Genomic DNA, 13,984 nt, shown 5'->3' on the forward strand with positions numbered 1-13,984 from the left:
AACTATGGGCCATGAGAAAACAAAGTATGCTCCTTTGTTGTTGTTGTTGTTATCATTATTATTTTAGTACCCAGGAATTGAACCCAGAGGTGCTTATACACTGAACCCCATCTTTAACCTTTTTATGTTGTATTTAGAGACAGGTTCTTGCTACATTACTTAGAGTCTTGCTAAGTTGTGGAGGCTGGCCTTCAATTTGAGATCCTGCTGCCTCATCCTCCCAAATCAGTGGGAATTTCCTACTATCTATTTTTCACATCTATATGCTCCTGAACTACTTAAATCTTAAGACTTTGCTTTTCATATGATATTATGTTTCAATACATGAAAACACAAATCAAATCTTAATTATTACATATCTGAGTAAATACATACATTGCCCAGTAAAACATTCTGCCAGTAAGTTAATACAAAATTTTCTAGACTGTAGGGTGAGGGCACAGCTCAGTTGTACAGAACATACCTAGAATATGTCAGGTCCTGGGCTTGATCCTCAGCATTGCAAGGAAACAGAATCCAGTATCAAATTTATACACAGACATCTTGAGTCTGGAGAAATAACAGTACATTCTGAAAGGAGGGAAGAAACCCTGGCATCCTAGAAGATTCATATTTCAAGGTTAGGTTGACTATTTATCCTTTAATTAACACTTTAAAATGGAGTGAACCTGAAACTATTTTAATTATTCTGTTTACCAAAATGGTTTCACATATTTAACTAAAATATCCAAGTGTATTCCTGCTGTTATTTAATAAATGAAATTGGCTCACATAGGACAGATTCTGACCTGATTAAAAAATAATTAAAAATATAACTGTATTGGTGGATTCAAATAGTCCCACAGTTCCATCACTTTTCTCTGAACAGGAATTGTCAACAGATTCTAATATTCTGGTAATTGTTAACCTCTGTGAAATAGGGATAGAGTTGACCAGATAATAAGAGAACTCTATGAAGTTTATCAACTTATATCAATAAGAATCTGCACAATTTTGAAAATAGAACAATTCCATAGTGCCCATTCTTTAGGAAGACATTCATGTTTGGCACATATGCTTCATCCTGTTTAAACCACTGTGTCTCCAGCACATACATAATGAGACTCCTGACTATGTAGATGTGATGAATCCAGAGCTCATGTCATGGGCTTCTCAAGGTTGCAAGCTTATCCTTTACATGGAAGATCATATAGGTACATTCAAGCCATCTGACTTCAGAGACTGCAATTCCTTTTTATTTATTTATTTATTTTTATTGTAAACAAACGGGATACATGTTTTTCCTCTGTTTGTACATGGAGTAAAGGCATACCATTTGTGTAATCATAAATTTACATACGGTAATGTTTGATTCATTTTATTTTTCCCTTCCCCCAACCCCTCCCACCTCTCCCACCCCTCTTTTCCCTCTATACAGTCCTTTCTTCCTCCATTCTTGTCCCCCTCCCTAACACTAACCCTAACCCTAACACTAACCCCACCCACCCCCCATTATGTGTCATCATCTGCTTATCAGTGAGATCATTCGTCCTTTGGTTTTTTGAGATTGGCTTACAGAGATTGCAATGCTTAGCATTTTCTCTGTGAATAGATTAACAAAAGTACATGTGTTCATGAACAAAAGAGAATAAAGGTAACACAAAACTAATGTAAAGATGCATTGTCTAAAACATTGATTCTTTTTGGAGGATTTTATTTCCAATGAAATCCCAATGATTTTAATTTACCAAAAAATACACAGTCCTTACTATATTCCTGGAATGTAATCAATATAATGGTCAGCATGAAAACAAGAAATCACTCTTGCAGTAAGACCTCACCATGAGAAATGCAAGGTCATAATGGAAAAATTTCTATACAATATGGAATTTTTTATTTACAGTGGAAAGTTTTATACATTTTATCAAGGATAATCCAGCCATGATTGGGAAATGATGGGAAAAGTGTGAGAGAGGGATGGCTTCTAAAGGGTGCCAGGGAAACTTGAGTATTGGTGTGGGAAGTGGGGCATTGGGACAGGTCCACAAGTTAACCTCATGGACTACTATTGACTGAGTTGGGTGAAACTTAATATTTATGATAATGAATTTCCTTACTTTTCTTCTCAAATGTGTATTCCATGATTCTTTACTCCGAAAGATGGGAAAATACAAAAACTACATGACATTATTAATGTAAGAAATGCCTTTTACTCTGAAGTTGGAATTGGGATCTTGGCCAACACCATCCTTTTTCTGTTTTGTCTCATCAAGTTTCTCTTTGACAGAAGGCTCAAGAATACTGATGTGATCACTGGTCTCTTGGCTCTAACCCACCTGCTGATGCTGCTCACCATGGGGTTCATAGCTACAGACACTTTTACATCTCAGCAGAGACTTTGGGATGACATCACATGTAAATCACTGATCTACTTGTACAGGTTTTTGAGGGGCTTCTCCATGTGTGCCACCTGCCTGCTGAGTGTCTTCCAGGCCATCACCCTCAGCCCCAGAAGCTCTTGTTTGGCAAAGATCAAACATAAATCCCCACCTGAAAGCTTGAGTTCCTTTTGTTTTCCTGTGGCTTTTTTTATATGTCCTTTAGTGCTCACTTCTCAATATCTGTGGTTGAAAATTCCAATGTGACCTCATACAGCCTGATATTTCTCAGTGATTCCTGCACTATATTACCCATGAGTTACTTGCTCAGGCATGTATTTTCCATACTGGGTGTGTTTCAGGATGTCTTTCTTTTACGGTTCATGTTGCTCTCAAGTTCGTACATGGTGACCCTCTTGTGCAGGCACAGGAGGAAGTGCCAGCACCTCCACAGCACCAACCTGCCTCCAAAAGCCTCCCCAGAACAGAGGGCCACCAGGAACATCCTGCTGCTAATGGGATTCTTTGTGCTCATGTACTGTTTGGACTGCATTGTCTCCTCCTCTAGAACTCTGTGGAAAAATGACCCTGTTTGTGATTCTATCCAGATGATGGTGTGCAATGCCTATGCCACAATCAGTCCCTTGGTTTTCATCTGTACTGATAAACAAAGTGTTGACTTTTTGAAATGCTTGTGGGGGAGGAGAGTAAATGTTCAATCTTTGCAAGATGGATAAATTATCTGAATTCACCACTGCACAGCTTTGATGCAATTAATCATGGAGTGTTGAATATGCTCTTTCTGTTGAATGAGTAGATGAAGTGGGGTATTTTATATGAATACTTTGAAAACTATAAATGAGAAATACATCCAAGATTATTATCCAAACGGCTCCAAGATAAACTAAGAACTTTATAGTTCTGATTGATGATTCAAAAGGAGCCCTGAAAGGCAATTATCACTTACATTATGGGTATTAGCCCATATGTGAGAGATTGGAGCAATACCTAATAAATCAATAGTCTCAGTAACCTCTGTTATGCCTAATAGAATGTACACATCTCATAATACTTTGGTCAGGTGTACTTTTATGAATATAACAAAAAATTGGATACAGGGACACAAATTATCATTTGAAAACCATTGCTCATGGAAACAGTTTAATATCCACAAGCATATAAATGTGTGAACATGTAATCTGGATATACCACTCAGCAGTAAATAGGAAGTCTCATTGTGGAGGAGGAAACCAGATTCCTGAGGTGAATCAGACCCCAAATCAAAAGCAGATCTGCAGAACAAGGAAAGAGTCCAAGTGAGCAATGGTCCAGGTAACTCCATGCACAGATCAAGGTAGGAAAAATGTATTCTCCAGAATGAAGTACTTCCTTGGTCATCAGGACATCCTGGAGATTGTGAGTGTGACAGACATGAGTTCAAGAAATCTCCAAAAAGGGGGATTGAGCCTCTAAATAAAACAACAACAACAACAAAAAATTGATCTAGAGAAAGAGGATGCCAGCAGGGGAATAGAAACCCAAATTCCCACAGAAAGCCCTCTGGGATTTTGTTAAAATATTGGATATATAGTCTAGGATAAAAGGGAAACAGAAACCAAATAGAGAAAATACTGTTTGATTTGGAATCATTGAGCATGCAGGGAGTTTGGGGTATACAAATCATCTCCAGGAAAAGTTCAAAAACTATAGACAGGGAAGGAAAATGGAAATCATAGGCCCTCCCCATGTCTGAGTCAAACCATAAGAACCTGTGACTGGATCCATTTTATTTTCTAAAGTGTTAAATCTGATATTTTTATTTTGCCTTCTATCTGTAGGCATTTAATACCTGGTAGAAGCTACAAAACCTTTGTTTCCTGTCCATTCTTTGTATATCTGTGCATCTCTGTGTATTGTATGTTGTGTTTACATATGTAGTTGTGTCTATGTCATACATGCTACCAAAATTAGCATATAGATAAATGAGTGCTTAGAAATTTTAAAGCAGAGAACGGATCCAAATGCCTTTCAGTTCATGTGTCTTTAAGTGGTTAAATAAATATGAGTAAAGATGTCCTTTAGATTACTAACCCACAAGTTTTCTTGGCCACTCGTCAATCAAGAGATCATTGGATTCTATAAGATATTTAAAGTACAATGTTCTCTGCCTTTAAGGATTTTTCTTTGGCACGCATTACTGACGTAAATTTCAACTAGATTTATCTGATACCTGGTTTTTCATGGGTAACCTAGGTTAAAAATATGTAAATGAATTTTTCACATAAATGTGGTTTACCTTCATAAATGTGTTTTTATAAGTTGTTGGTAAATGGGAAAACAGTAAGATTGCTTTGTTTCTGGGCCTCCACTGAAAACAAGGTTACTAAGAATTAAAATCTAAAAGGTATAATCTTAATTGTGAAAAGTACAATAGTTCCAGTTGTGCTTTAAGTACTGTGAAACAAAGTATTACAACTTACTAAAAATGATAAATTTGTATAAATTCATATATTTTTAATGATTGTTTCTGAATGAAAATTTAAGAAAGGGTCTCACGCTGGAAAAGAAATGCAAGAAAGTACAGCTATGAAAATATACTTTAGTGTGGAAAAGTAGAAAGCATGGTAAAGTAATATTCTTACGCTGAATTCCAAGATGAAAAAGAGGACAAATAAGGACATTCTACAAAATGGCTTGTAGAAAATCTAAGAAAGTTACAAAAGGATTGTGGAAGGTAAATCTGAAAAAGCTCATGTATGGGATTAGTTAACTTAATAAGCAGAAAATTATGCAAGGTTCTCGTTCCTAACCTGTAATGTACTAATTCTCTGTTGAGAAAAAATGGCCCCTTAAAATAATGATCTGCATTTCACCATCAAGATAATTTCCTGTGTCTTCTAAACTTTTTACTATAAAATTTTAAATTTTATTCTAAACTTAGTGTTAAACTTCAAAGATAATAACTAAACTTAGTTAATAAGGATATCAGTGACCCTAACCATTACTGATATCTTTGTATATGAGACAAATTACACAAGCCTTTTAAGATGTAATGCTCAGGAGAATATTTTACCAAGTTGGTGTTCTTCAAGTTAAAATTATTTTTAATAATAATCTACTTCAGATTTAAAGAGAAAATAAACAATTTATTTTTGATTATTATTATAAGAGCTAATCAAATTGCTTTTTATTTATGTCATTTAATATTTTTTAACTGGATAAACATAGTCTGCTATCCTATATGTATATATTTTGATATATATATATTTGATAAATATAATTTTGCATTAACTCTTTAAACTGAATTGGGAATTTAAATGCATTTTTAGAATAATCAGAGTCTGATTTGTTGAAGTTTAGAGCTCTCCTTTTCTAAAATAAATATTTGTTACACTTTTATCATTTGTTCTATTTAGTTGTAAATGACAGCAGAATGCATTTTGATTCATTGGACATAAATGAAGTACAACTTTTCATTTCTATGGTCGTACACAATGTAGAATCACACCATTCCTGTAATCATACATATACATAGGGTCATGAGGTTTGTCTCATTTCACCATCTTTACTTCCCCCACTCTCCCCTCATTTCCCTCTATACAAATCAACTTTCCTCCATTCTTCCCTTAAAACCTCCCTCATTATGTGTCAGCATTTGCTTATCAGAGAAACCATTCAGCCTTTGACTTTTTGGGATTGACTGAATTCACTTAGCCTGAAATTCTCCAATTCCATCCATTTACCTGCAAGTACCATAAATTTATTTTTCATTATGGCTGAGTAATATACCATTTGGTATATTTACCACAGTCTCTTTATCCATTCATCTGTTGAAGGGCAACTAGTTTGTTTCTACAATATACTTATTGTGAATTGAACTGCTATAAACATTGATGTGTCTGCATCAATGTAGGATGCTGATTTTATGTCCTTTGGGTATAAACCAAGGTGTAGGCAGCTGAGACAAATGGTGGATTCATTCCAAGTTTTCTGAGGAATCTTCATACTGCTTTCCAAACTGGTTGTACCAGTCTGCAGCTTCACGAACAATGTATGAGGGTACTTTAACCTACATCCTCACCAACACTTATTATTACTTGTATTCTTGATAACTGCAATTCTGACTGCAGTAAAATGAAATCTTAGATGTGTTTTGATTTGCATTTTTCTGATTTCATAAAATGGTGTTTGTTAATTGATTATACTTCTTTGAAGTGTCTGTTTAGTCCCTTAGCCCATTTATTGATTATTTGTTTTCTTGGTGTTAAGCTTTTTGAGTTCTTTATATATCATGGAGATTACTGTGGATTTCTGTTAGTCTTTCTTTTTCATGTATGTTTCAAATGTAATGTTATATTATGTTAACTGATATTCAGATAGATTCAGGAAAAAAAAGGGAGAATATTGTAATGTGATATTTAATTAAAAGGCTTTAGAAATAAAGCTAAATTTGTCATGGCCTCACCTCACCTGAGTTAAGGCTCTGCCTCTCACCCTACTCCATGTTAGGATGGCTACAAAGAAGACCACAATTAAGCCCAATTTAATTTATGTTCAAAAGATAGATTTTTTTGTTCTAAAATTTACTGTGATCTCAAGATAAACAGGTGTATTGTACATAACTAATTGAAAGACTGGCATAAAAATGTATTTCTTGGTTCACAGCTGTTAGAAAAACTGAATATGGTTTTGCCTTTTTGCATTTTCTTTTGCATTTTCCTTGTAAAACTTTGTAAGTGCTTCCTGTTGGTATTTGGAAGAAGCACTGCTTCTAAAAGAACAACCTGAGTTAACTTGAGACAATAATGCATCACCTATAGGACACATAGATATAAAGCTGATTTCTAATACTATTAGTGACCCCAATTACATTGAAGGCATCACTGTAAAATTACAGTCATTGTAGTTATAAACAGTAATTTACTTCACCACTGATGAAACTGGCCTGCTGGTTATTTAAATCCTAAACGTGGAGACCACAGGTGAGGAAGTATAAGGGCAAAGGAAAAAGCAGCCAATAGTTGGACCTTGCCTTCTACAGTCACCCAGCAACCAGAGAACAATGGAATCCCCAATGTTCCTGCATCTCCATGAGTCACCCGACTCCCTGATCAGAGGGAACTGAAATTACCATTGGAAAGAGGAAGAAAAAGAGTGCACATTCTGAAAAGAGGAGAGCCATTGGAAAGGAAATGTCTCTCATGCTTCCCTGGGAAGCCACATGTGGTCAGCAAAACCCTAACCCATCCTGCCATATGGCACAACAGGTAGAGAAATATCTAAAGAAGCCAAGGACTTCTCCAAGGTTCCCAAGATTGATCCCTGACAAATCTCAGCTGATGCTAACAATGGAGAGGAAAAAGTTCAGTGGTGAGCAACTTGTTCTTAGACAACTAACAGGATGATACACCCAAAGCACAGTCATACACTGACATTTAAAAGATAAGTACTTATTTTGTTGTTACATGAGATGTACCTGTGTGTCAGTCCTTCCAGAAGTAAGTGAAAGTGGGAAGGCATAAACACAGGGTTTTTATAGAGGAGTGCCTGATAAATATCACAAAAATTTCTGTCTGAGTAACAAGTGTCTTTTGTGTCAATCTGAGACCTACAAATCTTCCTAATGCCATGCAAAGTCCACCTTCATCTCTTTTTACCTTGTTTGTAGTTATGATTATTATGAGCTGCTGCTCAGACTCCTTCTCTGGAGTTTGTGATTCATCACTTGCAGTCTGGTTATTTGGTTTAAATAAAGACCTATAAATAAGACAAGTTTCAAAGCTGGAAATGACCTTACCGAGTGCTTCTATTTCCTGGGATAAGTATCCAAACTGCTAAAAAGGGAGAAATATTTATTATAGGTAAATTCACAATCAAAATATTAATATATCTAAGATGCCTGACAATTCTAAAGGGTACATGAACAAAAGTGAAAATAACACCAAAAGTTAGCAAGGAAAAAAGTGGAATTTGGGTAAAATATGAAGTCTGGTAAACAGTTTATAGAATAGAGCATGTAGGCTTAATTGGCATGCTAGACTCAGTCATAGGCATTTTGAGTTTTCCAACCTGTATCCAATCATGGGCATTTTAAACATAGCTTTTGCCATTGTCCTAAACAATTTCAAAATTATTTGATCACATTGATCATTAGCTTGGTTTCCTCCTATCAGAGCAAGGGCAATGCTGTGGTGGGGCAAAAACACATGGATGATCTTGCCAAGAGTGCACAAGGATAGTGCTGCAGATCTCGTTGCCAGGTTTGTTCAGCAGCACAGCCTTCTGCAGAAGTCAGGTTTGCCTCTCTCCATTATTTCTGGGCATGTGTTTAATTCCCATGGTAGCCCAGTATTTCTAAAGGTATCAGGAAGACTGTTTTGTGGCTCTTTTTCTTTATTGATTTTAAGTTGTCCCTTTGGTAAAAGGCTGTCCATGTCACACAAGGTCCAGATGTAGACATTTACACTCACATCCCTCACACACACAGTGATAGTTTCTCGCACATCGTGATGAGGTCACAACTGTGGAGTTGAGGTGAGAAAGAACTGCTTGAGGGACAGGCAATGCTATATGCTCAGCACTGATTTGAATCTTCCATAATATTTGAGCTGATCACAGCACTGTGAAGCTGTGGTTCCAGTAACTCAGGCAGCTTAAGCAGTAGGCTCAATTGAGCTCAGGAGTTCAAGAACAGTTTCTGCAACAGAGTAAGATTCCATCTCAGAAAGAAAGAAAACCACATATTTGAATATTATCTGGTGCACAGTATTTATAACTGACATTGAGGGAGGCAAAAAAAGCACCAAATGCCTTCATTCATCCTCTGGCTAGGGTAGACATTCCAAGAATCAGAAGAATTAGGAGTCTCTGGTGTCTGTGGGATCAACATCCTTGAGAGTTTTTCACAGCACCCTCAGGAGTGCAGTTGGTATGTCCACATACTACTGCATAAGGAAGGGGATGGCTTTGGCTGTCCTCCAGAAGTTGACCAGTTCAGCCACTGAACAACTTTCACATTGACCTTGTAGACTTCAATCCAGCAGCCTGACTTCTTTAGTTATGGTCTTACAACTATAGATGAAAACACATATCCACTTGCTATGCAGCTATGTTTGTGAGCTGGAAGGATACAGAAATAGGGTTGGAATTTTATTCCTTGATTGTCTGCACAATTGCTGTGACTCTCACGTGCCACATTAGAATGAAAGTCCTTGTTGTAGCAGTAATACTGATCATTGGCAAAGTGCTGGAAGCCCAGGCCTTGCAGCCTGGCTGTCAGTGGTCAAATTCAGAATTTTCTCACATATTTTATCAGCAATTTATTCACTTAATTTATCTAGGACTTAGTTTTCTGCACTACAAAGAGGAGATCATAATACCACAATTCTCATAGCATTACTGTGGTCATTAAGAGTTAATATACACACATGCTCTGCATGCACACAGATAGTAACTGTTGTTCTTATTTTTTCATTGTGGATTTCTTTATAAATTTGAATGTCATCCTTGTCCAGGGGCCATAAGAGATGGCTCTGCACCCTGCCACTGTCAGTATACACACTGCCAAATGAACACTATTGTTAGCTCTCACCCACATCAACCATGAAACAGATTTTGTGTCTGTTCTACAACTGAGGCCAAAAGAGTGAGACCACTATATGGAGACCGCAAGACCAATAGAAGGTGAACCTGGATATGAATTAGATCCCTGTGTTTCCAAGACACCTGAGCTCTCTTCTGTACTGACTCCTGTTTAGCTGCTGCTATTTTTCCTACCCTCACCATTATTCGAATGAAAATAAAATAATATTGAAAGAAATTAATATATGAAAATTCATATGAAAGAAATACATTGAGAATACAAGGTAAAATTATAAGTGGAAAAGCTCCTGGAGTTAACATGGAAGAAATATCATTATCCTTACTGATACTGGCTGCTCTAATCAAACAAATGAACCATAACAGTAATCATATCAGGCACATAAAGAGAGCTGTATTTGTGCAAATTTTTCCTCTTGCTATGACAAAATACCTCTTCTGAAGTGCATTTTTCCAGGCAAGGGACACTTAAGGACACTGAAAGCTATCTGATTTAGTCATGCACCATAAAAAAACAGTCCATTAGCTATTTAGCTTTATTTTTTCTAGGGATTAAACCCAGAGAAACTTAACTACTGAGAACATTCCCAGCCCTTTTATATTGTATTTAGAGAGAGGATATTACTGAGTAGATTATGGGCTCACTAAGTTGCTGAGGCTGACCACACTTGTGATTCTGCCTCAGCCTCCAGAGGCACTGGGTTTACAGATGTGTCCCACTGTACTGGGCAAGACTTAGCAACTTTACAAAAATAATTGTTCAAATTACAACTCCTTCATGCTCACTTGGAAATTACAAAGGAGGGTTTACCCAGCACGCCATAAACATTCCCTCTCCTTCCCCAATGTGTATTGGAAGAACTTGATTATCCGCTTTTCAGTGCTGATTAGCATCAGAGCACTGACGGTGGCATAGCCATTGCCCACCAGCATCTTGACCACAACACGAGCTGGATCATTCTTCCACATAATTCTAGAGGAGGATGAGAAAATGCAGTCCATGAAGTACATGACCACAAAGAAACCCATGAGCAGCAGGATGGTCCTGGTGGCCTTCAGCTCTGGGATGCTTTTGGAGACAGGCTGGTGCTGTGAAGGTGCTGGCACTGCCTTTTATCCCTGCACAAGAGGGTCACCATGTACAAACTGAAGAGGGCCATGAGCCCTATAAAGAAAACATCCTGGAGGATTCCTATCAGGGAAAGGAGGGTGTTGAAGTAGTGACTTTTGGGGGAAACCCTGCAGGATTCAGAGAAAAACTTTAAAGCTGATGTGTCATTGCTGGGTCCTCCAATGAAGACTAAAACACAAACATTAATGAACATGTTGAACACCCAGAGAATGAGAAAGCAACACAGACTGTACTATGGAGATGTCTGTTTGAATTTTTCCAGAAAGGAGATTCTGGGGCTGAGGGTGATGGCCTGAAGGACGCTCAGCATGCAGGTGGTGCTAAGAGACAGGCTCCTCATCAACCTGTACAAGTAGATAACTGCTTTACATGTGATGTCATTCCAAATGTCCTGAATCCCAAAAATGTCTGTGTCCAGGAATGTCCTGATTAATAGCATCAGCATATGAATTAGGGCCAAGTGAGCGATGGTCAGATCAGTGGGTTTGGGCCTGTGCTGTAGAAGGAATGTGACTTTGTGGAACAGAAGCAGGAAGATATTGGCTGAAATCCCAATGACAATTTGGGAGGAAAAGACATTTCTCAGAGCAATAAAAATGTAACTTTTATTGCTTTTTGTCATTTTTTTCTGGTGAAAAGAAGTAGAGTCAATGTCTGAGGAAACATGAAGATAAGTTCTCTGCATCACAATTATTACAAGCTTCAACATTCCCGACCAACAAGAATTTCCACATCAAAATATGTGGGTACCCTTTAGTGCACCCCTTTCAAACTCTTTTAATACTGAAGCCCAACATTTTCTTTTTAGCACTATGCCTTGTTTATCAGAATAGAGCAACACTTAATTTGTATTTGTGTGTACACAAACCTGATAAAAACCTGAGCATGCTAGAATTTTAAGTGAATTCAAATGAGGGAGATTGCAGGAATGTCCAAATAGAACTCCCAAGGATAGTGTGTCATTGGGGCAGATCCTACAGGTTGACACATTCAGTGATCTCCCCTGGACTGTTCACCACCAGATTGCAGGCAAAACATTGATATATGTGGACTCAGATGTTAGATGCTTGCATTCATTTACTTACTTTTGATTGTGGGAATTGAACCCAGGTTTGCACAACCACGGAGCCTAATCTGCAACTTCTTTAAGAATTTTACTTAGAAACAGGGTCTCTTCAAGTTGTGTAGGGCCTTGCTAAGTTGCTGAGTCTGCCTTTGAACATGTGATATTCCTGCATCAGCTTCACAAGCTGCTGGGATTACAGGAGCCACTGCATTGCACACAACCTAAATAGTTTGTGGGGCATACTTTTTAGTGTTTTAAATAGGAAAGAGAAATGCACCCTGGCCCTGAGACAGGCATTTCTATAAGAAAGCAAGATTTCATATCTTAAGTTAGGAATGGTATTTCTACAGAGGAGACAGAAAAAAAAATATACTAAACAATTTGGTGATGACATCTTCATGTAATATTTGCCTATATCATGAAGGTATTAATTTTATTTCAATTAATTTGAGGTGTATACCTATGATGTATACAACATTTTAAATGAGCCTTGTAGCACGAATTTATCATCTGATAAACAAGTAGATAAGGCTGTCAGATATTTTCCTAGTTACCTAAAAAATTTTCAGTATAATCAGTTACTAATGGTGAACAAAATGACAAAGAGTGAAGTATTTCAAGCCTAGTAAAATAATTGCTTTGAAAAGTTTGGGGAAGTACCATGGTGTAAAGTGGAAAGTAAATAGTCACATTAAAAAATTAATTTCTTGCAAATTTCTTGAGTAATTTACTAAAAACAATTCTGTATATACACCTTCAGCAAAAACAGACTACTCCCTTGGTGTGCCCAAGAGAAATAGAAATAAATGCTAATATAATGGTCCAGTGGTCTCATTTTAGGAGCCACAGACTGTCATTTGTAGCACAGCACTACATGGTTTCTGTCTTCTATGTGGCTTTAAATAGAATATGCCCATTTCTATATGCCTATTTCAAGTAAGATATAAGATATACAGTGCTGTTTTGATAAAATTTCTTTAAGACAAAATAAACTAGAAATATAATATTTCACAATGTCCTTTAAAATGATATAAAATGAAATAACTGATTCCCTTCTACACTGTCACTTCTGTGAAATACAGGTTTTTCTTGAATTCAGTTGAAGTCAGTTTAAAAAATAAACCACAGAAGACCAAACCTCAGGAGGAAGTGTCACTCTGAATTATCTCTGGACTGTGGACTGAGGGCACAACATTGCTAAGGGGGTGGCAATCCTGTCTGCGTGATCATGGGAGGGAAGTTTTGAGCTGGAAGGTGCCACAGACTTGCAAACATGGGAAGGGTGTCATGAATTCAGGGGAGCATTATATAGAAACCAGTGGAATATTATATTTTGTTTTCCTATAGGAGAAATGTCCTAGTTACAGCTGAAAAACCTGATCTCATTTTGTCACTGTCCTGTTCAAAAACTGTGGCAGAGTCAGAAGTTCTCAGGAGTCTCACATATGCACTGTCTTCCCTGGAGACATCAGGAAAGGAAGCAACTGGGTGTCTGCAACTGAGCAGATCACACACATGCATATCAGCAAGACATAGAGTCCACTTCCATACATTTTACATGTAGTTTTATTATAAATAAAGTAATGTGTCTACTGCATTTCTAATTTATCAGTTTTATTATAAAACATCCTGAAAGTGTGGAAATTTCATAGATGTGAGTTAAAAGGAATTCTCTTACTCTGCCCTTTCCCAGCTCTGACTCACCCCATTCACAGCTGACTAACACAACTCAGTCCAGGAGAAGGCCTGTCCAACATCAGGATGATCCAGTTTGCCTTCCTCAAACAGAGCTCTTTGGAGAGGATGCTGAAATAGCACCTGAGGGCCCTA

The 13,984-nt window shown here is 37.2% G+C and overlaps 2 pseudogenes across 2 annotated transcripts; one reads left to right on the forward strand and one right to left on the reverse strand.

Annotated features, from left to right (window-relative positions):
- The first annotated feature begins 2,333 nt into the window (after positions 1–2,333).
- On the forward strand, positions 2,334–3,094 carry LOC306650224 (vomeronasal type-1 receptor 90-like; annotated as a pseudogene). Its single transcript has one exon. The product of its transcript is annotated as a vomeronasal type-1 receptor 90-like (transcript).
- Positions 3,095–10,763: 7,669 nt separating this feature from the next.
- LOC306650225 (vomeronasal type-1 receptor 90-like) lies at positions 10,764–11,797 on the reverse strand (annotated as a pseudogene). Its single transcript has one exon. The product of its transcript is annotated as a vomeronasal type-1 receptor 90-like (transcript).
- Between the last annotated feature and the right edge of the window lie 2,187 nt (positions 11,798–13,984).

The sequence above is a fragment of the Sciurus vulgaris genome, assembly GCF_902686455.1.
Source record: "Sciurus vulgaris genome assembly, chromosome: 19".
In the NCBI taxonomy this organism is placed as follows: domain Eukaryota; kingdom Metazoa; phylum Chordata; class Mammalia; order Rodentia; family Sciuridae; genus Sciurus; species Sciurus vulgaris.